This window comes from Equus quagga, chromosome 6, assembly GCF_021613505.1.
Source record: "Equus quagga isolate Etosha38 chromosome 6, UCLA_HA_Equagga_1.0, whole genome shotgun sequence".
NCBI lineage: Eukaryota > Metazoa > Chordata > Mammalia > Perissodactyla > Equidae > Equus > Equus quagga.
In genome coordinates, this window is record NC_060272.1 from 77,212,315 (window position 1) to 77,239,092 (window position 26,778).

The following is a 26,778-nucleotide window of genomic DNA, read 5'->3' on the forward strand; positions in this document are numbered from 1 at the left end:
GGATCCATGATTGACAAGTACACGTGTTCTTAGTGAAACGAAAGAACAGAGTATTGAAATTGGGTTTGCACTGGGAGATCCAGGATATCCTGTATTGCAGTACCTCAAATGCCACACTGTTTCTTCAGGAAAATGCGCGCCCAGTTTGAACACCGGGCATCAGGATCACGTTGTTCCTGCCGCTGTCTGAACCGCCGCCCCCCAACCCTTGGCTTGAAGCCTCAGGAGGTGGCCCCACCACTGCTGTGGGGACTGGCCTGATCCAGGCCCCACAACTCTTTGTTCCCTCAGCTGATCCCACATTTCCTTCCTCCCGAGGCCCAGTCCCACGCCAGGCTTTGGGAATAATCCCCCCCCTTGAGCCAAGGAGCTCTAAGCCCTGGCCTTGTATGGCCAACCACCTTGCACATCCCACAGTAACTTTGCAGATTGGTCCCAGCCACTGTGAGTTTAACTGGAGCGTCCTGGTGCCATCACTTGGTCCCTGCTCTGCTCCTCTCCATGAAACTTTGACTCTGTTAACGCACCTGTGGCCAGAACTGTGCAGCTGGCTGCCTGCGCTCTGGTACCTCTGCTTGTTGCCCGCTCTCACCCCACAGCTGTCTCCGTCTAGCGTTTTGCAAATTCCGAAGACCCCCAACCTCAAGGCTCGGTGCTGCCCAGCCCCTGAACCGAGCAGGTCAGGAGACGAACGACTTTGGAGCCAGACACACCTCGGTTTGAGTTCTAACTTGCCCATTTACTAGTTGTGGGGCTTTAAAATTAATCAAAGTTTCTGAGCCCCAGTTTTCTTCTGTTTGAAATGGGGATGATAATAGCTATATTTTTAGTGTTTACTGTGTGCCAAATACCATTGCGAGGGCTTCGTATGTTTCAGCTCATTTAACCCTCGCAGCACCAATCTGAGGAAAATGCTATTACTACCGTATTTTACAAGCAAGGAAAGGGCAGCGCCGGGCGCGTCAGTAATTTGCTTACAGAAAGGCTTTTCATGAGTGATGGAGCCGAGATTCCAAGCCTGTGTGCCTAAAGATCTGCCCTCTCGACCTCTAGAAATGACGTGCGAGGGGCTCCCAGCGCAGCGGCTGGAGGGCAGGAGCCTCAGCAGCAGATCCCTGCTGTTCGCTGTCACTGCCCGTCCAGCTCTCCCCTCCCAGGAGACTCGTGCAGGAGATAGCTGTTGCTCTAATCAATAAAGTTGTGTTACTATATCCGTAATCCTGGGGTCAATACTCACACCTTTCCCACCTCTACCCCACGTCCATAGTCCCAACTGTGTGAGGGGATTTCAGCCCTGGTTTGTTCATTCCTTCATTTACCCATTCAGGTAATTATTAAGTAAATATGTCCTGTATCCTTGCTGCTCTGGATGCTGTGGACAGAACAATTTGCAAGATGGACACAGCCTCTACCCTGCTGGTGTTTACAATCCAGTGGGAAAACCAATCAAATTATCACCCAATTCGTGTAAAATTACAATTGGCAAGTGCTCTGAAGGAGAGTGTAAAGTGCTGTGAGCTTATCATTGAATTTGATGTAACCAGATAATCAGGGAGGGTTCTTGGAAGAATTAATATTTACCTGAGAGCTGAAGGATGAGTAGGAGGCAGTGGAAGATGAAGAGGAGAGCATCCCAGGCAGTGAGAACAGCATGTACAAAGGCCCTGAGGTATAAAGGAGCATGATGTATAGAAGACCAGAGTGGCTATAGTAGAAACTGTATGGTATGAGATGAGACTGGAGATGTACACAGGGACCAGACCATCTAAGGCCTTGTAAGCCACAGGGGCTTTTATCTTTATACCAAGAACACCGGGAAACTGTTGAAGGGTTTTAAAAAGAGGTAAGTTTGGGGAGGGAGTGACATGATCCAAGTTATGCTTTGAAGAGATCAGTCTGGTTTCATAATGCAGAACAGACTGGAGAGAGGCCAGAGATAAAGAGAACAGAGGGTTCCTGCTCTGGCCTTTTCCATCTGAAAGACCCTGGCTGAACTTTCTTTGCTGCCCTGGTGGCTGACTGCTCTCAGGGAGTCTTTCTAGAAGGTTCGTCTGATAATCCTGACTTGAACCTAGGTTAGATGTGCAGGTGTCTATCGATTCTGATTCTGGGCCCTCCGAGGGTCTGAGGGCAAGGCCCTTCCTCCAGCTGTGGTGTCCGTACTTTCCTGGTCTCTGCTTCTGACCCTCGGGTGAGGATGGTGTTTCTTGGGGGTATTCACGTGCTGTTTACAATAAATCACAAAATCAATCTGCAGCCCGCCAGCCTCTCTGAAGAGGCTATGACTTTCCAGCGAAGGTCTGCAGCTTTTCCTGCCTGGAGGTTGATTTGTGAACACCAGTGTCTGAAACAGAAATGACACCAGACACGAGAATTAATTTCTTATTAAAATATTCGATAGCACCAAACTGAAGGAGAAATGGAGAATTCTCAAAAGCTTGCTTCTTCGGTTCCTTATCTAAAACAAGCCAGTCTAATCCAAAACCCTCTTAACACCAAAGCTCATCTTTGCCACAAAGCCATCTACCTCCTTTAACTGTCCGTATGTCAAGCCAGGAGGATCTGGATAAGGTTTTTAAAACACACCCTAACACGTTTTATTGCTATAAACAAGCAACTTGGGACATCGCAGCAAATTGGAAAGCCTCCTGCTACGGAATGAATGGACTGTGGAGAGATTGATTAGGTACCAACAGCTTATCAGAAATTAAAACAAAGTATTGGACATGCTGCTTGATCCCAGTCACTTGCTACCATGGCATGCCTCATTGTTTCAAAATGAATAAAACGCCCAAAAGGCCTGTTCTCGCCTTGTATATACGGAGTGAGGCAGGAAGGGAAAGCCAGGGTCATGGTGCACACGTTTGCAGTTGGGAATTTGAGCCCAGTTGGGCTGGACTCTGGAATCCATTAGCTTTGACGTGCCATCTGTCATTTCAGAAGCTAATTTCCCCTTAAATTTGCAATTAGGTCTGGGATTTGGCCCGCGACCTTGATGTCACAGAGTATCAATTATCCGGTGCGGCAGCACCCCGCGTACCTGGCCCTGTAACAACGCGGGGCCAGGGTCATCTTTCGGGTTCTGCAGAGTTCAAAGGGCCCACAGCCGTGTGTTAATTTTGCATTTTACTATGTGGTCCTGTGGTTGTTCTTTAATTGTTTCATTGGTTTGTCTTATCTCCCTCCAGAGATTAAACCAAGCCTCTAGAGGGTTGGACAACCAGCTCCAATATGCCTCTTTTCTTTCCTCTTCGTCTCCTGCAGACATACCCGCCTCCTAGTAAATTCTCAACAATTCCTTTTGTCATTCCAAGGCCTCTGTCAGCCTCCAGCAGGTAAAGGAGGACAAGCTCGGCATGAATATAAGTAGCTTCGTTTCATTCGTTCATTTGAGCCCTTGTTTTCTGCCTGTTACGTTCTAGGTGCTGTGCTAAGCATTGTGGGTATAGAGCTGAGTTAAAACACAAGCAGAACTTCAGAGAACTCCTCTGTGTCCTTGTCATTGGACTGATTGACACGATTTTTTGACTCATTTCAAGTAAATCTATGCAAGTCACACAGCAGAGGCCACCACATTTTTTTGCTGTTGTTTTGGACATAAAGTGAAGGGAGGCGTTAATCATGCGGAGTTCACCCATAGTCTGTACAGGCCCTGTCTTGTTTGATTTCATGTTACTCTTTTTTCTTCCACTTCATTCTCACTCCCTACTCCCACGAACCGTCTCCCCCGGACCCGTAAGCACCCGCTCCGGTACGTTTGGCACATGCCCTTGCATCTGTGTGGATCTTTGAGAAATACAGTGTTGTCACATGTGTATTTTAAATTTACATCAAGAGTATTGTGTTGTAGATCGCATGCCGTTTCTTAATTTTTAAAAAATGGTGCCCGATGTTTTAAAAACGAGTGGCTGTTTCTGACAGTACCTCTAGCTCATTCCTCTGTCTGCTTCACAGCCTCCCACCAGGCGCAGCCTCCCTTCCTCCCATCCGTTCTCTGCGTCAGGCCCCAGCCTGCCCCCTTCCCACACCCCCAGAGAGACGGCGGTAAATAGCCCGGCTGTGTTCGTGGGTGCTGGTGCCCTCTGGGATCTCTTACAGGAGTGGGATTACGGGTCCTGGGTCCCGTGCTCACTGTCCACTGAGCGCTGCCAGATGGCTCTCAGACAGCTGCACCGTTTGCACTCACGGCAGCGCTCCACTCTCTTCATGTTTATCAGGTTTGTATCTAGAATAATAACAATAAAAATGTCTACAGTCATTTATTGACCATCTGCTTCCTGCCCAGCTCTATGCTAGTTGCTTTATGTGCAGGATAAAAAATCCTTACATCTTTGCAAGGCGCATATCAACGTCTCGTTGACAGGTGAGGATGCTGAGATTCAGAAAGGTGAGTTCCTCACCCAGGGACACACAGCTCTCTGCACAGAGGCGCGATTTGAGCTGACATCAGTCACTGGTGCTGAGCTCAGTGTGATTTGAAGAACACGTCTTAGCATATGTGCTGGGCTCATTTGATTAAGACGGCGTGACCAGCTGTGACGGGGGACAGTGGTTGAGAACTCCCCTTGAGATGAGTGGGTCACCCATTGCAGAGTTGTGCCCGGGATAGTGGAGAGCTCAGAAAGCCATGAGAACTTGTACATGCAACTACAGCTGACATAAAAACGAGATCTTGCATCATTCCTGCACAAGTACAGCAACATAGACAAAAACTTCTAAGTAGTCTCAGCATCAAAGGGCTGTCTTCTCTGGAGCCCTCTTTATACGAATAGGATTTTTATACAATTTTTTTCTCAGAGCTTCAGAATATAAATCTAAATGTATAATGGTTGAAATAGCCCAAGCCTTCTAAGGTGGACTAGAAATTATAGCTTCCACTCGAGGGTGAAAACTCATCTGTTTAATAAAAGACTTTTATGGATGCAAAGCTGGATGAGGCTCTCTCTAGCCTCGAGTCTAATGAGTGAAAGGCATCAATAAATAATTTTGGGCCCGAGTGAGTTCTGCACCAGCAAACAGAGAGCTCCCAGGGAAACAGAATAGAAACAGATGCCCAGCGGCCGATGCGGGTGACGTCAGCTCCTGGCATCTAACAAAGGGCGCCTTGCCCAGGGACGGCCTCAGCTCCGCCTGCTGGGGCGGTGTGAGAAATCCAGGACCCGAAAATGGCAAACAAGCCCACGGGGTCAAAGCAGGGTGGGACTGGCTCAGGCCAGATGATACCAGGTCATCCTGGAGTGACCAAGGACTCCAGCCTCGGCGGGAGAAGGGTGACCTCTGGGCTCGCAGGTGGTTGGGGTTTTGTTAGCTTCCCTACGTTTCTGAGCCTGTCCTCCTGCATCATTTGCTCAGAGAATGATATTACAGGTGTCACGGGGGCTCATTTTGTAACATTAATCAGAGTGGATTAAAACTTTCTTTCTTCTGATCCGTCCTGCAAGGGTTGCCTGGGAAATCAAAGGGAGACACTTTTCAGACAGAAAGACTGCACTTACTGGTTTGAAATAGTGAGTTCAGCCAAGTGGTGATTAGACTGATTCCACTTGCTACTTCAGAATCATCAAGTTCTAACTGCTCATTTCCTGGCTGCTCCCTCCCTTGTCGCCAGGCGAACAATCCCCATCTTAGAGGAACAGGTGTTTTTCTGACGTTTTCCTTGAAGCAAGGCAGGGAGCCAGGGAATTGTATCGTGGATTTCTGCAGTGTGTGTTCATCTGTGCCGTTTGCAAGAGCCCACTGCGCCGGGCCCGGTCCCGGCATGGCCTGCTCTGAAAACTGGGTTCCCTTGATTTCAGTGTAAGGAACATTTTCCTCCTGTCCTCCTGCTCCTTAGAAAGAGAAAGGGGAGAGCGAGAGAGCAGGCGCCCTGTGACTGGAATTGTAATAAGCTCCCAGACCTGTTCCTAATTATCTTCGATAACTTAGCAACGCGCTGGATGAGAAGAAAGGAGCAGAACAATTTAAATTCACTGGTAGGATGTGGGTGGAAACAGGAGAATAGGGCCCTCCGGCGTCCCGGGTACAATAAGCAGCAGCATTTGCTAGGTGGGGGGAGAGGACGTGCACGCAGTTCTGCTTCTTCAGTGAAACAAGGGAGAGAGACGAGCGGGCCCACAAGCGACAGAGAAGTTGCTGCAATGACACTTTAAGATTGGGAGACGCCCAGGGAGGGGAATCTGAATCCTATTTGCTTCTAAATGTGTGCAGTCGTGGTCTGGCTAACAATTGATTCCAGCGTGCTGAGCACTGTCCATACCCCGATTCGGTTCCCAGCCCTGTGGGCGCTGCATGGTCTTTCTTTCAAAACGCCGGGGAAACTTTGCTGTCTTGTTTTCCTTATGGGACGAAATCATCTGTACGTTTCTTTAGCTGGAGATGAATTTCCAGCAATTGCCCAGCGCCCATGTGCGGGCTCTCAGGCGGGACCCCATGGGGCTCAGAGGGCACGAGGTGGGAAGCATGGCCAGTTTAATAGCTGTCGGGGGCCCGGTTTCCGATGGTTGCGAATGCTGACCTAAAATCAAGGAGACATGTGACAGCACTTATTTCCATTCGAAAATTCAAGTGCAAGTAAGAGGAAGCCTAGCTTGATAACAATTTATGAGAAAAAGATTGGGGATTTTGTTGAATCAGGAACTAAGTATAAAACCCGGGATGATAGGGGCGATAAACACCTACCTCCACCTCATGCATACTCTCAGAGGCACGGGATTCAGGTCCACGGGAGACTGTTCTTTGGTTGTTAGTGTTGACTGTGGAGATCCTAATGCAGAGTGTGGGATCTGGCTCAGTGTCTGCTTTACACAAGCAATATGATCGACGTGAGATTGTCCAGGGGAGGAGTGCAGAGTCTGGAAGCCCTGCCATGTGGGACAGCTGCAGGAATCCGGAGTGGTCAGCCCGAAGAAGGAAGCCCGAGGGACCCTGGATCCAAGAGGAAAGGTCCGCCATCTGCAGTCATGCGCCTTTTATAAGCATTTCATTTTCTCTTGCCTGACTCTGCTCCCTCCCACGTGGACTGCTCCCTCTGCAGGGGAGGTTTCCTCCTCTGCTCTGCAGGGCTATGCTGGGCAGTGACCAGGGAGCTGTTTGCTCTGTGCTAGCACCCCTGAAGCTGCTCTCTCCCTCTGTGGGAAAGTCAGCCTTCTTGCTCCTGCCCAGGTGAGAAGCAGTGCCATTTGGGGCCCAGTGTATTTCCTGGCTCTTCGGTGTTACTGAGTCCCAGGGCACTGTTCATATTTCAAAGCATCTTAACCAGATCAGAGCCATGTAGTAAACAAACACTACGGCAGAGAAGGAAGCTCAGGGCTAGAGGAATAGTATTGCCGAGCCATGGAGTGGACACGTTTGACTGTAGGGAGCATTGAGAGAAGGCTGTAGGAAAAGGTCAGACGGCAGAAAGCCTTAAATGCCACATGAGTGAGTTTGACTTCTGCAATGTAGGTAGGGGGTGGGGCTGTCAGATTTGGCAAATAAAATACAATGCCCAGTTAAATTTGAACTTAGTTACACAACACGTAACTTTTTGTATGTCTGTCCTAAATGTCGCGTGGGACATAGTCACTTAAGAAATTTATTTGTTGTTTATTTGAAATTCAAATTTAACTGAACATCCTACACTTTTATTTGGCAACTCGTGCAAGGGGAAGTCACAGAGTTTTGTAGCAAGAGAGTCCTCTGTGTCAAGTTTCGGAAAGAGGAAGACACCAGAGTGAGGGCCAGGAAAGGAAAGATCTCAACTCCTCCTCTACTGAAGTACTTCACCTCCCATGCCAGACGTTGGGAGGGGGTTTCCCACACCCAGAGATTCTCCGACACCAGCTGGGTGTCCTACAATTTAACTCAGTTCTAACACTGTCTACCTGGAGGTAGCGTCAGGTTCCATGGGCTCTGGGCTCAGTCCCACAAGACTGCCTCCCCTTCCCCTCATTTCAGATGCCACTCTCAAGTCCAATTGTCACTCAGTGTTTCTGAGTGACTAGCCATAAATCAGAGGTTCCCGCAACCCCCTCATCAGGTTCAGCAATTTGCTACAACGGCTCACAGAACTCAGGAAAACATCTGACTTACTACATTACTGGCTTATTATGAAAGGATACAGCTCAGAAACAGCCAGAAGGAGTAGATGCACAGGGCAAGGTATGGGGAAGGGGCGTGGAGCTTCCATGCCTTCTCTGAGCATGCCACCTTCCCTGCACCTCCACGTGTCCACCAACCCAGAAGCTCTCTGAACCCCTTCAGTTAGGGTTTTTATGGAGGCTTCATTACACAGGCATGAGTGATTACATCCTTGGCCACTGGTGGTTTACTCTACCTCCAGCCTTCTCCCCTCCTCAGAGGTCAGGAGGTAGGGCTGAAAGTTCCAAATGTGGTTGGTTGCCCTGGCAACCAGGTCACATCCTGTGGTTATCTAGGGGAGTCTCCAAAAATTACCTCATTAACATAAACGCAGATTGAAAGGACTTGTTATAGATAACAAGACTCTCTTTTCACCTTTTATTGCTCTGGAGTTATTTCAGGAACTGAAGACAAAAGATCAAATATTATAACAAGAGATGCTCCCGTAACTCATATCATTTAGGAAATTACAGGGTTTTAGAAGCTCTGTGCTACATGTGTCCATGTGGAACCATGGACATGGATGAAGACAAAAATACATATTTCTTGTTATATATTATTATAAATTACAATATCATAGGCTATTAATTGGAAAATGATTGCAGTTGTCCTGGCTTGACTATAAGGCACTTAGTCTGCATTATAGATAAAGCATGAAAGAAGGCATGGATTCAAGAGGAAAGCTCAGTGGCTGAGTGAACAGGACTGGGTGACTGACCAGAAGCAGTTCAGAGAAGCAGGCAGAGGAGTGTGGCTGTAGCAGGGATGAATTCAAGGTGTAGGCCCAGCGGCTGGGAGCAGTCATGGAAGAAATGGTTCAGAGGCAGCGTAATGAAGGAGGAAGGGAGGTGGGACTTTGAGTTCCCTCGGAGATCTCACGGTAGACAGCAAAGGGGAAATTTCAGCATGCAGGAGATGCAGAGCTAAATTCCAGAAGAGGGAGTGCGTTGGAGCTGTTGGTTGGAAGCCCCTGGATAGTGGTGGCAGCTGCAGCAAGTTGGAGAGTGGATGAGCTCTTCAAGGCAGGGAGCAGAGTGAGGTAAAGCAGAGCGGCAGCCCAGGACAGAGGAAAGCGAAGTCTACTGCACGATAAAGAAATCCTAGTCTCTGATCTGGGCTAAAAATGAGTCGGAAATCCCTGTGGCCCAAACATTTTCTTTACATTTTCAATGAAGGCAAAAACAATAAATGCGGAGAAATAGTTGTGTTGTCACCGGCTCCCGTGAACACGTGGAGTGATGGGGTCTTCTATCTCTGAATGCCCAGAAAGGCCTTCCCTCTGAGCCTGGTGCCCATACTCCAAGGATCACAGGTGAAACTGGCAATGCAGCAGGCTCCAGGCATGTCAGCCCAGATCTGGAGTGAAGGGGGTGGGCTGCAGACAGGAGGCCCGGGCCCCCCAAGTCCTGGCAGAAGTCCTGCACCAGAGCCGCGCTGGACAGCTTGCTCCGCAGCCTGCGCCCTGCCCTGCAGTCCTGCAGAGCGTCTCAGTTAACTGGCCCACTGCGCCCCTCACCCCCACTCCCAAGGGACAGCATTTGGACACACACTTGATGCCTCGGGCACTCTCCTCTTATCTCAGTCAAGGGCACCAGGAGAAAATAGACTGTGACCCTCGGACATGGACAGCATCCAGGGACTTAAAAGTCATTTAATTTAATGGGAGCTTAGCTCAATGGGATCCTGAGGTTTCCAGCTCCTGCTCAGGTGAAAATCTTTGGGTTTTAGAAATTCCAACTGAACGTTAAAGATTTTAAGTGAACGATTCCATTTGAAACTCAGGGAACAGCGGGACAAAATGATGCCGTCTAGGAGTGAAGCTAGAACCGGCTGCAATCCCCCTGCCCATCATCTTGCACCCCCACCCACACACTTCTCTAGGTCACGGGGTTCGGGGAGGCCTCTGGGCACCCTGGGAAGCTCTTTGATCTCCAGCTTGGCAGATCTCCCACCGAGCCTGGCATTCTGGGAGGCCGCCAGGAGGCCTTCCCCTCCCCCAGGAGCTGCTGCCGGTGACACAGCTGAGGTGGAAGCCGACTGATAAGGACCCACCAGGGGGGGCTGCTGGGCTCCCCCCTGCACCGCTGCTGGCTGCTGTGCAGCTCAGATGAGGCTCACACAGATCCACCCCTCGAGGATCCCGGCTTCCTCCAGCTTCTCGCCTGGCTCTTTGTCAACCGCCTTTAGTAATAATTTTATAAAATCTCGAGAGCCATGTTTGGCCCTCTAATTTGTGAATTCGTGAAATGCCTCACTGAGGTTAAGGTACCTGGGATCACACATCTCTGGCCTTGTGATCTGAATTCATTAAGTGATGGCAGACTGTCATATGAACATTTATGCTGAGACATGGCCCCAGGAGACCGGGAGCTATCAGATATTAAGTGCTGCCTATGTGGCACTGGATCCCCAAAGCAATTTTTGAAATGGGTATTGTTTCCATTTTACAGATGAGGAACTGAGGCTCAGAGCCTTACGGAATTTACCCAAGGTCGCATGACTACTAGGTGTCTCGTTGGGATGAAAACCTAAACCCAGCTGACTTCAAGTTCTGAGCTCTGTCTATACTCCATGCTTCAGTGTGGAGCTCCGGTTTTGTTTTTCTTCCCCTGGAGATAAAAATGCATGTAAAACTGAGCCTGTGACTCTGGACATTTGCTGCCTCTTTCTTCTAACTGATAAATAGGTAATAAATATTCGTCGTTGGATCAACAGCCTAGAAGACTGACAAAATCTTAGTACCCTCCTAGCAGGTAGCAACTGTACTTACTTATTTTTTTTAATAGACCTTAGTTTTTAGAGCAGTTCTAGGTTCATAGAAAAATTGAGCAGAAAGTAAAGAGATTTCCCACATACCCCCTACTGCCACACAGCTAAACTGTGTTCCAAAGTGGCTGCACCCACCAGAAGTGAGTGAGTGTGCCTGTTGCTCCACATCCTCGCCAGCATTTGGTGTCGTCAGTGATTTGGATTTTGGCCATTCTAATAATGGGTAGTGGTGTCTCACTGCTGTTTTAATTTGCAATTTTCTAATGACCTATGATGTTGAGCATCTGTTCATTTGCCATGTGTATGTCTTCTTTGGTAAGGTGTCTGTTCCAATCTTCTCCCCATTTTTTTAATTGAGTCATTCGTTTTCTTATTGTTGAGTATTTTTAATTGTGGTAAAATACATATAACATAAAATTTACCATCTTAACCATCTGAGTGTTCAGTTTAGTGATGTGAAGTATATCCACATTGTTGTGCAATCTCCAGAACTCTCTTCATCTGGCACAATTGAAACTCTGTCCCCATCTGGTAGAAATCACCAGTGAAGTCATCTTGGTCTGTGCTTTTCTTTGTGGGAAGTTTTTTTGTTACTAACTGAATTTCGTTACTTGTTATATATGTCTAACAGGATTTTCTATTTCTTTGTGTGTGTGTGTGTGTGTGTGTGGCCCTGAGCTAACATTTGTTGCCAATCTTCCTCTTTTTGCTTGAGGAAGATTGTCGCTGAGCTAACATTTGTACCAATCTCCTTCTATTTCGCATGTAGAACACTGCCCTGCATGGCGTGATAGGCGGGAGATAGGGCCGTGCTCGGGATCCAAACCTGCAAACCCTGGGCTGCCAAAGCGGAGCGTGTGAACCCAACCATGATGCCACGGGGCTGACCCCAGGTTTTCTATTTCTTTCTGAATGAGTTTTGGTAGTTTATGTCTTTCTAGGAATTTGTCTAGGTTATCTAATTTGTCAGCATAAAATTGTTCACAGTATATCTTTATAATCCTTTTTACTTCTGTAAGATTGGTAGGGAGGTCCCCTCTTTCCTTCCTCCACTTAGCAATTTAAGTCTTCTCTAATTTTTTCTTGGTCAGTCTCTCTAAATTTTATCAATTTTTTGGCCTTTCAGAGAACTGACTTTTGGTGTTGTTGGTTTTCTCTAGTTTTTCTCTTCCAGATTTCGTTTATTTCCATCCTAATCTTTATCATTTTTTCATTCTGCTTGCTCAGAGTGTAGTTTGCTATTCTTTTTCTAGTTTGCTACGTTGGAAGCTTATGTTATTGATTTGAGATCCTTCTTTTTTAATTTAGGCAATTATAGCTATAAATTTCTCTCTAAGCACTGCTTTATCTGCATCCCATAAGTTTTGGTATCATCTCTTTTCATTTTCATTCATCTCAAGGTGCTTTCTAATTTTCCTTGTGATTTCTTCTTTCACCATTGTTATTTAAGAGTGTCTTTTAATTTCCACATATTTGTGAATTTCCCCAATGTTTTCTGTTATTGATTTTTAATTTCATTTCATTGTGTCAGAGAACATATTTTGTATGATTTTACTCCTTTTTAACTTTTGGGGGATTGTTTTATGGCCTAGCATATGGTCCATCCTGAAGAATCTTCCATGTGCACTGAGAAGAATATATATTCTTCTGTTATTGGATGGAGAGTTGGTGGGTGGCAATGTCTGCTAGGTCTAATTGGTCTATGATGTTGTTCGAGTCATCCATTTCCTTGTTGATCTTTTGCCTAGTTATTCTATCCATTATTGACAGCAAGGTATTGAAGTTTCTATCTGTTACAGTTTGTCTATTTCTCCCTTCAATTCTCTGTTTTTATTTCATGTTTTTTGGGGGGGTTGTTGTTAGGTGCATTTATATTTATAATTATTATGTTCTCTGATGGTTTAACTCTTTTACCGTTTTTAAACTTCCTTTTTTAATCTCTAGTAACAATTTTTGTTTTCAAGATTATTTTGTCTAATATTACTCTATTCCCTCCAGTTCTCTTTTGGGTACCCTTTGCACAGGATATCTTTTTCCATTCTTTAATTTTCAGTTTATCTGTATCTTTGAATCTAAAGGGTGTCTCTCTTGTAGACAGTGTATAGTTGGATCATCTTTTTTCTTTTTTTTTTTAATCCACACTGCCAATCTCTGCCTTGTGATTGAAATGTATTTACATATAATGTAATCCTCAGTTAGGTAGGATTTACATCTACCATTTTGCTATTTGCTTTCTGTATCTTATTTGTTTTTCTATTCCTCCATTACTGCCTTCTTTTGTGTTAAATACATGTTCTCCATTTTAATTCCCTTGTTGTTTATATTACTCTACTTTTTTGAAAAGTTATTTTCTTAGTGTTTTTCCTGGTGATTATAATTAACATCTTAATGCAATTTGTTTGGATTAATATCAACTTAATTTTAATAATATACAAAAATTTCCTCTACTTTGGCTCTGTTCACCTCTCTCCTTCTATTATTGTCGTACAACTTACATTTTTATACATTATAAGCCCATCAGCATAGTTTTATAGTTGTTGCCTTATGCAATTATCTTTTAAGTCAGATAGCAAAATAAAATAGTTACAAGCAAAAATATATTTATACCATCTTTCCTATTTACCTCTGTAGTTATCTTTTCTAGTGCTCTTTATTTCTCTGTGTGGAATCAAGTTACTTCTAATGTCCTTTCATTTCAGTTTGAAATGTCTCCTTTTAATTTTCCTGGAAGGGCAGGTCTGCCAGTGATGAGTTCTCTCACTTTTTGTTTATCTGGGATTATCTTCATTTCTTCTTTGTTTACTTAAGGATAGTTCTGGTGACTGTAAAATTCTTGGTTAGTAGTCTTTTTCTTTCAGCACTTTGAATATATCATCCCACTAGCTTACAGGTTTCTGATAAGAAGTCAGCTGTTGATCTTATTCAGCATCTTTTGTACACAATGAGTTGCTTTTCTCTTATTGCTTTCAAGGTTCTTCTGTTCTTTTCTTTCAACAGTTTGTTTATAATGTGTCTAGATATAGATATCTCTGAGTTTATCCTACTTGGACTTCATTGAGCATGGATATGTAGATTAATGCTTTTTAAATCAAATTTGGAAGGTTTTTGGTCATTGTTTCTTCAAATATTCTTTCTGCCTCTTTCTCTTGCTCTGCTTTCCTTCTGTTTTATTTTTATAACTCTATTATGTATATGTTGGTCCACTTGATGATGTTGCACACGTCTGTCAGGCTCTGTTTATTTCTCTTCATTCTTTTCTCTTTCTGTTCACCAGCCTGGATGATTTCAATTGATTGATCTACAAATTTTCGGATTCTTTCTTCCGCCAGTTCAAATCTGCTCTTGTGCCTCTCCAGTGAATTTTTCATTTCAGTATATACTTTGCAGCCTAGAATTTCTATTTAGTTCTTTTTAATAATTTCTCTCTCATTATTGATATTCTCTATTTGGTGAAACATTGTTTTCTTACTTTCTTTTAATTCGTTAGACATGGTTTCCTTTAGTGATTTGAACATATTTGTAATAGATAACTTAAAATCCTTGTTTAGTAAACCCAGCATCTGGGCTTCCTCCAGGATGGTTTCTAAACTTTACTTTTTTTACTATGCATGGACTGTACTTTCCTTTTTCTTTGCATGTCTTATGATTTTTTTGTTGAAAACCAGATGTTTTAAATATTAAGTATCCAGATTCCCTTCTTTTGCTGTTATTGTTGTGGTTCTTGCTGTTTGCTTGTTTAATGACTTTTCTGGACTAATTCCATAAAATATGCATTCTTTGTCCTAAGCAGCTACTGAAGTAGCTGCTCAGTTGGCTGAGTGGTTGCCTAATGATTGGAGAGACTGCTAAGTCTCCTAGCCTTTTATAAGGAACTCTTCGCATGCGTTGGGGTGTGCCTTCAATATTCCAGCAGACTGTTTATAGCTCTGCCTTAGCCTTCACTCCTTGCTTGTGCATTAGCCAGAGGTGAGAGGTTAAGTCTTCTAAGATCTTACCTGAGCATACACACAGTCTTGCACATGTGTGTGGCCTTCTAGATCCTCAGTAATATATCATAGCCTTACAGAGCCCCCTGTAGACATCTCATTCTCCAGCACTTCCTTTCGAGTTTTTTGTTCAGTTTCTTGTTAGCCTCAACTGGTATCACCACCTCAAGCAACTGCCATGTTAAACAGTTGCCACTAATTGTGTTTGACAAATGCCCTAGGGATACAGCTGTTTGCACAGAACTTGCTCTGAATAAGGTGGAATAAAGACGAATCCTGAGAATGGAGCTTTTCTGGGAGATGTTAAAAAATGACAGTTTTCTGGGGGTGGCTTTGAGGGAGCTCCAAACTCATTCTGTCCCTCTGTGGCTGCTAGGCTGCTGATTTTCACACTCACCAAGGTATAAGGTGTAAGGTTGTTGTTTCCCAAGGCTACTGTGGTGCTGGGGAGAGGGGTGAACAAGAACAGGGCAAGCTGGACTGCCACGAGGCTTATTGCTCTTACTGAGATTCGGTCATATTCCTTGAATAAGTACTCCGTGAACTGCTGAAACTCTTTGATTCATTTACAGAGTTCTGAAAAAGTTGTTTTTGACAAATTTTACCAGCTTCTCATTGTTTTTATGGAGGTTTTTGAAGGTCCTTACTCTACCATCCTGGAAGTGCTTCTCCAATACTGACCTTTCCAAAGGGCTTTTGAGAGATTGTGCCTTAACTCAGGTAGGAAGTCATGGTCCTTTGGTGTTTTCAGGCATCCTGGCAGCTCTCTGAGGGGGGCAGTTTTAGGAAGGGGATGTTTGTGCCTCTGAGATCAGTTAAAAGCATTCGATTTTTTTTTCACTTATTTTTCACATCCCCAGTAGGCTTTTATTACTTCCTTACTGTTGCACATAGTTCTTGAATGATTATGATTGATATTACCTGAATGATAAGAAAAGATAATGGTTCACATTTTCAGAGTAGATGAGTCAACGAGAGGGAGAATTTTAAAAAGAGTGGTGATAATGAAGTAACGTGGGAAGCAATTGATAGGAAATTTATGAGAAGAATAATTTAAAAATAAGATTATTCAAAGATAATTAGTTAGAAAGCCCAACCTTAGAGCCTGTTAGAAATGGACTATATATCGCACTGTGTAGAAAAACTCTTCATCAGAGAATACCTTCTCTTGGCCTCTGACTCTTGAAAACATATTGTTCTATTGATTTACTAGTTATTTCTCTTCAAAATGCCAAATGTTTGGCAGCTTCGTATTTCAACATGTTTTATGTTGTAGCTTATAAAGATGGCAGCCGTTTTTAGTAATTACACCTGAGTATTGTTTTTTAAAGATTTTATTTTTTTCCTTTTTCTCCCCAAAGCCCCCCAGTACATAGTTGTATATTCTTCGTTGTGGGTCCTTCTAGTTGTGGCATGTGGGACGCTGCCTTAGCGTGGTTTGATGAGCAGTGCCATGTCCGTGCCCAGGATTCGAACCAACGAAACACTGGGCTGCCTGCAGCGGAGCATGCGAACTTAATCACTCAGCCATGGAGCCAGCCCCACACCTGAGTATTTTTATGTGGCATTTTTATACTCCATAGACTCTATTGTGTGGACTTAACCAAAAAAGCCAGTAAAAAATAAAAGATTGCTTGAGTAAGCCTGAAGCACTAATATTATAAGTTATTATAAGTTGAATTTTTAAATGTTTTGTACCTTCTCATTAACAATAAAGGTGATCATTGCCCTTCAAACAGAATCTGAGAGCATAATGGCAGGCTGGGATAATTAATCTTATTTTTCCAGAGCATCCTGGTGAAACAGTGAGCATGATCACATTTGTTAACAAGGTCACATTTTACTGATATTTTCCAAAGCCATAAACAATCCATCCATTCTCTCACCTGACCCTAATAAAGAGGCCCCATATTTCATGGGGTTAAAAGGTCAGGCCCTGAGAAACATCAATGGGAATCTGCTGTTTCTCTTTGTGACTGAGCCTGGTTTCGAATGTATTTTATAAAGGATGAAAATAAACATCTTAGGGTGCACTCAAGCTGTTCATCATCCTGAATTGAATAAGTCAAGAAATGCTGAAATTCACTCTCCATTCATCAGTATCCCGCTCTTCTGTGTCATTAGGGATGCAAATACTCTGCAGCAGTTTGCCAATTTTAAGAGACCTTATAGTTAGTGATCTAGGTTTTCTTAAGGTAAAATGACTTCCTGAAAATTGAGGTGGACCTTAGGAAGAAACAGTCTACTAAATGGTTCCAAGACAAACGCAAGGTTCAGGCACATTTCAGATTTATCTCAAAGAACAGCCGGAAAGGTCTGGCCCAAAAGCTCCTTTGGCATCTGATTGACTTGTCTCTTTTCTGCTACATGGATCAATTGTGGGAAGAGGCAAAATCACATGAAAGAAATAGAAGCTTTGGCTTGGTGGCTGTGAGGAAACTGCTAGATAGATTTGTTTTATATTTTGATCTTTTTTTAATGTCACAATTTTTTAAAAAGTCTGGCTGCTTTAAGAACCAAGAATCAAGTTTCTAACATTAAAATACAGGCGAAATATGTGGGGAAAGAGCCAGGTGGTGGTCATAATACTTTGAGCAATGTTTCTCAAAGCACACGTCACAGAACTGTATGAATCAGCCAACAAGCTTGCTAAAAATGCTCACCACTACATGTCTCAAAATGCCAGCACACAGCAGAGTGGGGAGAATGGCGAATATAAATATTTCATAACTCTTGGCTGGCCTTCCCTATAAAAACATTAATTTCTCCATAATTTTTTTAGCACTTTCTTTTGTTCGTTTGTCTGTCCAGACTAGGGGAAAAAACCCTCTTTATCTCTTGCTGTGCTTGCATTATGGCAAAAGTTAAGGGCGGTTCTAGAATCACCTAGAACTAGAGCTGGGAGCATTTCTGTCTGTACTGATATAAGTGACTAAGTTCGGGTCCCTGCATCTCTCAATTATCCACTCGTGGGCTGAGCTCAGTCACTGCATCTAAACCATCCCATCATCACCTGTGTCACCTTTCACCTCATAGCAGCCACCTTACGTGTAGAGAGAAGGCACCGTTTAGTGGTTCTCAAACATCAGTGGGCATAGGAATAACCTAGGGATTTGTTAAAAATACACATTCCTGGGGCCTGGCCTGGTGGCTTAGTGGTTAAGTTCGGTGCACTCCACTTCAGTGGCCTAGGTTTGTGAGTTCGTATCCTGAGTGCAGAGCTACACTGCTCATCAAGCCATGCTGTGGTCGTGACCCACATACAAAATAGAGGAAGATGGGCACAGATGTTTGCTCAGGGCCACTCTTCCTCAAGCAAAAAGAGCAAGAGTGGCAACAGGTGTTAGCTCAGGGCCAATCTTCCTCACAAAAAAAACTCACATGCCTGACCTCCAACCACAGAACTCCTGATCAGTAAATGTGGAGTGGGACCCAGGAATCTGTCCTTCTATCAAGCATGCCTCTCACCCTGTGTGATTTTGGAGTCTTGAGCCACCTTTGAGAAAACTTTTTTAGAGAAATTTAATTCCTATTTTCAAGGATAGCTTTTCAGTTCTTACCAAATTTAGCATTGGAAAATTGTGGTGGAGCGAAGAGAATCTACTTCACACAACCAACAGCCATCTGAGAACGGGTGCACGAGGGGAACTCAGCCCCCTGGTGAATGACACAGGTAGAACTTTCGGAGGACACACCTGACTGAGAATCAGTCTGAGAGTGTTTAAGTGGGAATTAGTGCAGCTCGTCCCTCGTCGATGGGCGTGCGTCTGGTGGGTGTGAGAATGAACGGCGTACTCGGCAGTCCGGATGTATTAGTACATTAATAGCATCTGTGCTTGGCATTCTCTTAGAGTTTTCGACACAGGCACCCCTCCTCCTCCCCGGTGCCCCTCACAGCTCTCCACTCCCCCTTCCCAGACAAGCTCACAACCCACGATACCCACAGGTGTACTTGGTGTGTTGCTAGTTCCAGATGTAAAAGGAAAGGTATTGTTAAGGACTCTGAAGTTAAGTGAATGGAGATGGCTCTTCAGTAAATGTTTCTAACACTTGTAAGACAGGGGCAGACCAGAATGCGCCGTCACTTATATTGTAAAAGCATGTTATGTCATTTAGTAAAGGCTAAAGAAACATTGGCTCTTAAGTAAAATGCCAAAAAATTGGCAGATTTATTGTCTACACTGAGATTTTAATTGAAATGTAAAAAAAAAAAAGTGGTTATAGCCATTCTTTTGAGGGATTTTAATCAGAAGAGCTGTATTATTGTCTTAGCAGATCCCTCAGTGCTCACGCACCAGGGGCCTCAAGAGTCTGCTGTCCTGTGGAGTGTTAAGCTGTTTCCATGCCATGTTCTCTGAGGCCCAGTTTACCACATACCAAGCTTTGTGCTAAACACTTTATATTATCCATTCAATCCTCTCAATAATCCTATGGGGTAGGTACTTACAAATGAGAAAAAAAATAATAAATTTCCCAAGGTCATATAGCTGGTAGGTGACTCAGGAAATTCTGCTAACTCCAGGAGCCAAGGTTTAAGGGATGACTGGAAGAAAATAAAATTTGGGAGAAAAGAGCCAAAGTTCAGTCTTGAATATAAGCCTGACGACCCCTTTTTCCTAGCTCAAAGATTCTGGAGAGATGGCTGCCATAGCAGCATAGTTTATAAATCTTTATTAGTCTCAATATGAAATCAGACAAAGAAATTAGATTAAAAACACACCAAGAACCCATGGACAACAATTACAACAAAACAAGGACAAGATATCCCCATAAACTGAAGCAAGTGGAGCCAAACTACGCACAGAAGCATGACCTGCACAGTTTCCGTGTCTGTGCAGGAGAAAGGAGAGGGAGCCCCGGGGCACCTGGCTCACCTGAGGAGAGCAGAACTCCAGTGCAGCCTACAGGGACGCAGCAGAAACACGGTGGGCCGACTCGAGAACAGCAGCGGGAAATGAGAGGAGGTCCTCCCCAGTCTAAGTGCACACCAGGGGCCCACAGTCAGGAGAAACCTTTGAGAGCAGAATCCAAATTGAACATGATGGGGCCAATACAGATGGAAAGAGAAGGTCCAGATAAAAGTGGAGGGAGGACAGAACGAAGAAGTCTCAGAATAAGCCACCGTAGCTTTTAACACTACGTGAGAAAAACAGGAGGAGATCTATGAAGTTAGAAGAGCTACTCTGACCATAGCTGCTCGTAATAGTGCAGAAAAACTAATTTCACATGAAAAGGGCAATAGGAAAATATCGAATACAAGTCCCATACGAAGTTACTATAGGAAAAAATTAAAACGTCGCAGAAAGATTTATTCACAGAACAGCTCAAAGAGGAAGCTTTCATTTCAAAACAATCTAAAAAAATACAACACATGAAAGAATGCAAATACAAATGGGAAAACTCAGAAGTAAAGTAACAGAAAATAATTAGAAATGAAAATGTCATTTCAGAAGTGAAGAACAAACTAGAAGTAACTAGAGTCAATAAACAAAACAGATTATACTTTAAGAGAAAACGAATGTGAGAGGGGAGAAAATTTTTTTTTAGTGTTTTAAAAAGAAATGAAGGGAATGATAGAAAAAAGGGTTTGAGAGAAAATGACAAATATTTTTAAATAAGCAAAGAAGATCCAACTTACAAATATTAGAGTACCTGAAGAAGAAAGTCAAAGAAGGGAACAAAGCAAATACTAAAAACTATCCTTTAAGAAAAATTTCCTGAAATAAAAAAAAAATTTACACTACCTATTGACCTGAGACTAAATGCCTGAATATATTCCCCAGAACAACCAACACCAAAGCATATTTAGTAAAATTACTGGACTTTAAAAGAAAAAATATTTTGAGCATCTAGCAAGTGATTTGTGCAGGAAAGAAAGTGACATTATCATCAGATTTTACAACATCAACTCTTTATGTCTGAAAAGAATAGAATAGTATGTTTACGATCTTCAAGGCAAGAAAATGTGAAGAGTTTTTAAGAGGCAAGATTGACTTTTGAGTATATAGGATAGAAACTGTCATTGGTATATACATAAACTTAAGAAATATTGGTTGGGTGCCCTTCCTGAAGAACGCAAGAGAAAAAAAAGCTTAAGAAAACTAAAGTGACTCAAGTCACATTGGCATGAATACTAATGAGAGTAATAAACATGCAGTTATTTGGAGAACTAAGAGTAAATTGGGTTGAAAAAGGAAAAAGAATATATGAAATACTATATGCTCAGGCACTATAGATAAAGTATCACTACAAAAAATGGAGAAGGAATGGGGAGAACATGTACAAAATTATTTTTTACTTGCAATAATTCTATTGGCTTGGGCTAGGTTAGGATTAATATTATCATAATTGATAAATAATTCACATACCATAAAATCCATCCTTTTTTAAGTGGACAATTCAGTGGGTTTAGTATATTCACAAGGTTATACGACCACCCACACTATTTGACTCCATGACATTTTCATCACCTCAAACGGAAACCCCTTACCTGTTATCAGTATTCCCCATTCACGTCTCACCCGACTCCCTACAAGTCACTAATATATTTTCTGTCCCTGTGGATTTGCCTATTGTGGACATTTATATAAATGAGCTCATATGAGATGTGGCTTTTTATAACTAATGTCTTTCACTTAGAGTAATATTTTCAAGGTTCATTCATATTATAGCATGTATCAGTACTTCATTTCTTTTTGCGGCCAAATAATATTCATTATATGGATATGTCACATTTTGTTTATCCATGCATCAATTGATGGATATTTGGGGTGTTTCCACTTTTTGGCTATTATGCAGAATGCTGCTATGAACATTTGTGTACAAGTTTTTGGGTAGACATATGTCTTCAGTTCTGCTGGGTATATACCTATGAATGGAATTGCTAGGTGATATAATAACTCTATGCTTAAACTTTTGAGGAACTCTCAGACTGTTTTCCAAAGCAGTTGTATGTTTTTCCATTTCTATCAGCAAAGTGTGAGGGTTCCAATTTCTTACCATCCTTGCCAACACTTGTCTTTCCTTGTCCCTTTGATTATAGTCATCCTAGTGGGCGTGAAGTGGTATCTAACAGTGGTCTTGATTTGCATTTCCCTAATGAGGAATGCTGTTGAGCCCCTTTTCATGTGCTCATTGGCCATTTGTGTATTTTCTTTGGAGAAATATCTATTCAAATACTTTGCTCATTTTTAAATTGGGTTATTTATCTTTTTTATTGTTGAGTTTGTAAGACTTCTTTATGTAATCTGGTTACTAGTCTCTTATCAGATATATAATTTGCACATATTTTCTCCCTTTCTATGGGCTATCTTTTCACTTTCTAGATGTGTCCTTTGAAGCACAAAAGTTTTTAATTTTGGTGAAGTCCAATTTATCTATTTTTCTTTTTTGTTGCTTGTACTTTAGTTGTCACATCTAGGGAACTATTGCCTAATTTAAGGTTACAAAGATTTACAACTATATTTTCTTCTAAGAGTTTAATAGTTTTAGCTTGTACATTAAGTCTATGATCTATTTTGAGTTAATTTTTTGATTATGGCATGAGGTAGATATCCAACTTCATTTCTTTGCATGTGAATATCCAATTTTCTCAGCACCATTTGTTGAAAAGACTGTTCTTTCTCCATTGTATTGATTTGTCACTCATTGAAAATCAATTGACCATAAATCTATGGGAGTAATAGTACTTTATTCTGAGACTACTGTGTGTATAATGTAAGTCAAGCTAAAGGGTAATCATGGGATATTCTGACTCTGTCATCTCCTTGGTCCTTGAAAAACAGTGTTCCTGGTGTGAAGGAAAGAAATTACAGATGTAGTGTAGAAAAACTTGTTTTAAAAACAAAACAAAACAAAAACCATGTAGCCCCAAATTTGAATTTGAAATATTAGTATAAACTCTTGAGATATTTTGTCTATAATTAATAAAACATTTCCTAATTCTGTTCACTGATGTGGCCAAGAAATAATGACCAACCCTGGAGCAAAGAGTATCTTTAGGATCCACATTGACATCTTGAAATGTCTTTTCTCTCTAAAAGAAATCAGAGATTCTTGGAGAAGTGCCTGGTTCCAGATCTGAGTTAAGAAATGTAAAAAGATGAGCCTGGAACATCTTGTCATTTCAGATAGCCCCAAAGCTATCAAAGACTACTAGGACAATGTCAAAAAGACTCAAGAGGGCGCCAGCCCCATTGGCCAAGTGGTTAAGTTCGTGCGCTCCGCTTCGGTGGCCCAGGGTTTCACCAGTTCAGATCCTGGGCGCAGGCATGGCACCGTTCATCAGGCCGTGCTGAGGCAGCATCCCACATGCCACAACTAGAAGGACCCCAAACTAAAACTACACAACTATGTACCCAGGGGTCTTTGGGGAGAAAAAGGAAAAATAAAATCTTAAAAAGAAAAGATTCAAGAGCCAACAAGAAGATGCTCCTACTGAACAAAGATGGGGCAATTTGAGTTTACAATGAATATTAATTGTAATTGATTGAAACTATCAAATATATTTATGAGTTCACAATGATATTTTTAAAACAAAGTGATTACCTTTAGAGGATAATGGGGAACAAATTCATTATCTTGAAAATCTGTAAATTGTGGAGAGAAATAAGCATTTATCTTGCTTTATTCCTACATATTGCACCACTTGGTACAATAAATGAGGGTAAGCAACTCTTTATACATTTACTCTAATTAATAAATGAGTGAGGCCAGCCTGATGGCATAGTGGTTGAGTTTGCACACTCTGCTTCGGTGGCCTAGGGTTCCCTGGTTTGGATTCTGGGTGTGGACCTACACACTGCTCATAAAGCCATGCTCTTGTGGCATCCCATATAAAAGAACTAGAAAGATTTACAACTAGGACATACAACTATGTACTGGGGCTTTGGAGAGGAAAAAAAAAGGAAATTGGCAAAAGATGTTAGCTCAGGGCCAGTCTTCCTCACCAAAAACAATCACTTTATTTTTTATTTATTTATTTTTTTAAAGATTTTATTTTTCCTTCTTCTCCTCAAAGACCCCCAGTACATAGTTGTATATATTTTAGTTGTGGGCCCTTCTAGTTGTGGTACGCGGGACGCCACCTCAGCATGGCCTGATGGGCGGTGCTATGTCTGTGCCCAGGATTCGAACCGGTGAAACCCTGGGCTGCCAAAGCCGAACTCGAGAACTCAACCACTTGGCCACGGGGCCAGCCCCCAACAATCACTTTAAAAATAATAATAAATTAAAAATAAATTAAAGAAATGAGCAAAAATCTATGGAATTAAAATATTACCAATAGCAAAACCCAGTGAAATATAAGTATCCGGTGCTGTGCAATAGGGTAGTCGCTAACCACATGTGGCTATTTAATTCTAAATTTTAATTAAGCAATATTAAATAAAACTGAAACTTTAGTTCCTCAGTCACACTAGCCACAATTCAAGTGTTGAATAGCCACATGTGTTAGCAGCTACCACAGTAGACAGTTCAGACATCATCACAGAAAGTTTTATTAGACAGCACTATTTAGACATTCAGCATCAACAAGAACTAGCATCACAGAGTGGAATGCAGACCTTACAGCCTCCTGATGAGAGACCACAGCACCACTGATAGTCTTGCCAAGGGGTCCAACCTGAGTGGGATCAAGCCACCAGCTGCCAGCTAACAGGAAGTATGGAGCACACAGTAGTATGCTAATGAGCATCATGAATATGCAATCAGGAAAATTCAGATTTGGGGGAATTCTACAGGTCAAATGACCCATGTTTTTAAATAAATAATTATAAGAAAAAGAAACAGATGAGGAACATGCAGATTCAAAGAATTTTTAAACTGTCAGGAGGAAACTATGGTGTCTGTGAATGAACAACTGGATGAAAAAGTGACAAAGAAATGTAAACGCAATCAGCCTTTGGTTTGCATCCTCTGCTTCTGCCTTCACAGATTCAGGGTTAACCGCGATGGGAGGGCCTGGGATTGTTGTGTCTGTTCTGAACATGTACAGATTTGTTTCTTGTCATTATTCCCTAAACAATAGAGTATAACATATTTATATAGCATTTACATTGTAGGAAGTGTTATAAGTCATCTAGAGACTACTTAACGTGTACAGGTGGATGAGTGGAGGTAATGTGCAAATATTACGCTATTTTGTACAAAGGACTTGAGCATCTGCGGATTTAGATATCCACAGGGTCCTGGAACCAATCCCTCCCGATATGGAGGGAGGACTGCAAGTGATTATGATATCGAGCCCCTTAATCTCAAATTCACGTGGCCCGATGCCCAGTAAGCCAAACACTGAGACATCGGTGCTTGGAGATGGAGAAAGATTTATTCGAATTGGCCAAAACGAGTAGGCGAGTAGGCGGGAGGGTGAATTTGCTCTACTCTACCTCCCCAAGAACGGAAACCAGGGTGGGTTTATAGAGGTTGGCAGGAGGGGCTTCAGGGAAACAAAGGGGTCAGTCCCGATAGGCCCCTGGGCAATCTTTGACTCCTGGGCCATCCAGTGATTGCAACCTCCCCAATGGCATTCTCTTTCTCCTGCAAACAAGCTAACAGGTCCTTTGGAAAACAAGCTCACAAATCCTCGAGACCCCTGTGTCCCCCCTCAAGTGAAACAGGACAAAGGGCAAATTGATTTAACGTCTACAGTACCCCTCAGGTACCTGGCTTCAATTACTATAAACTTCAAGATAACGGTAACCGATGGTAGAAGGGCTGTCATTGGCACAGGGCCCATGGAAGGGCTTCTGGTGTGGCCAGCAAAGTTCTCTCTGTTGACTTGGGTCCTGATTACCAAAGTATTCACCTTACAATAATTTATTAGACCAATTTTTGTTTTTTATGGCTTTCTCATCAATGTTTTATTTTATAATAAAAAAGTTAAAAAAGACACCAAGGAGAACCTCATCGGAGCACTATGCCCTGACAAGATAATTTCTTATGATTCTTGATCTTTAAACCTTTTTACTAGGTGACGTTTGTATTCTCCACTGCATTAACACTTAGGGAGATTGCACTCTGTTTGTGCTCAGGTACCAACCAGCTCTCTGGAGAGAAAAATAGCTTTCCATTTTCTTCTGCTCTCAGCGTGTGCATTTAGTTCTCCAAGGGATTTACTTTTCTGTAGCTCACGTGTCTTGAAATGTGCAGGTTGAGACCTTGTTCCCAGCCCCCTCTCTCTCGACCGTTTCCAGTAGAGCAAGTCCCTTAGCTTCTTTGTCTTGTAGCGATGGAACATTCTGCTGGAAGACACAGGATTGATTCTGTCAACCTTCTTTCATGTTTACTTGGGAGAGTGGTGGCCCAGAGGAGAAAACGATCTGGCAGAAGTCACAGAACTAATGGGGAGCAAAGTTGGGGCTAGAGCTTTGATTTTCTAACCCCCCAGTTCTGTTTCCCTTCAAAAGCCTCTATCTAGACTGGGCGGGTTTTGGTTGTGCCTGAGTCCTCAGTTGTGTACTGTCCATCATTTTCACCTTTGTGGATCAGATTCAGCCTTCGCACCGCTGTCCCAGCCTCCCACTCACCTTCCAGTGGACTCTTGCCTTTGAGCAAGTGTGTTGATAGTAATTTCAATGTGCATTCATGCATTCTCTTGATAGAAATTTTCACTGGGTTTTACAGCATTGAGAAGGAGAAAAACAAAAATTTTGTGTGACTGACAGCATTATTAATGAGAAATATGACCATTACAAGAGGGCATGAGCAATATGTAATAACAACGTACTGGATGCTCTCAAAGGGGCATTCACGCACACGTGGGGACCCAGGTGCGAGTGTGCAGCAGGTTCCGTGTGACTTTTGGTGCCTCCGCTCCTTTCAGCGGCGTGGCCCCTTTGGCTCCCCGCTCACACTGGGGTTCGGCTCCTGTGCCCACACGCTGTAAAGTCGCTCCTCTGTGGGCCAG

At 42.9% G+C, this 26,778-nt stretch overlaps 1 protein-coding gene across 4 annotated transcripts in view; it reads left to right on the forward strand.

Annotated features, from left to right (window-relative positions):
- SPATA13 (spermatogenesis associated 13) overlaps positions 1–26,778 on the forward strand; it is a 343,789-nt gene that overhangs the window by 99,967 nt on the left and 217,044 nt on the right. The gene's annotated exons all lie outside the window — the stretch shown is intronic.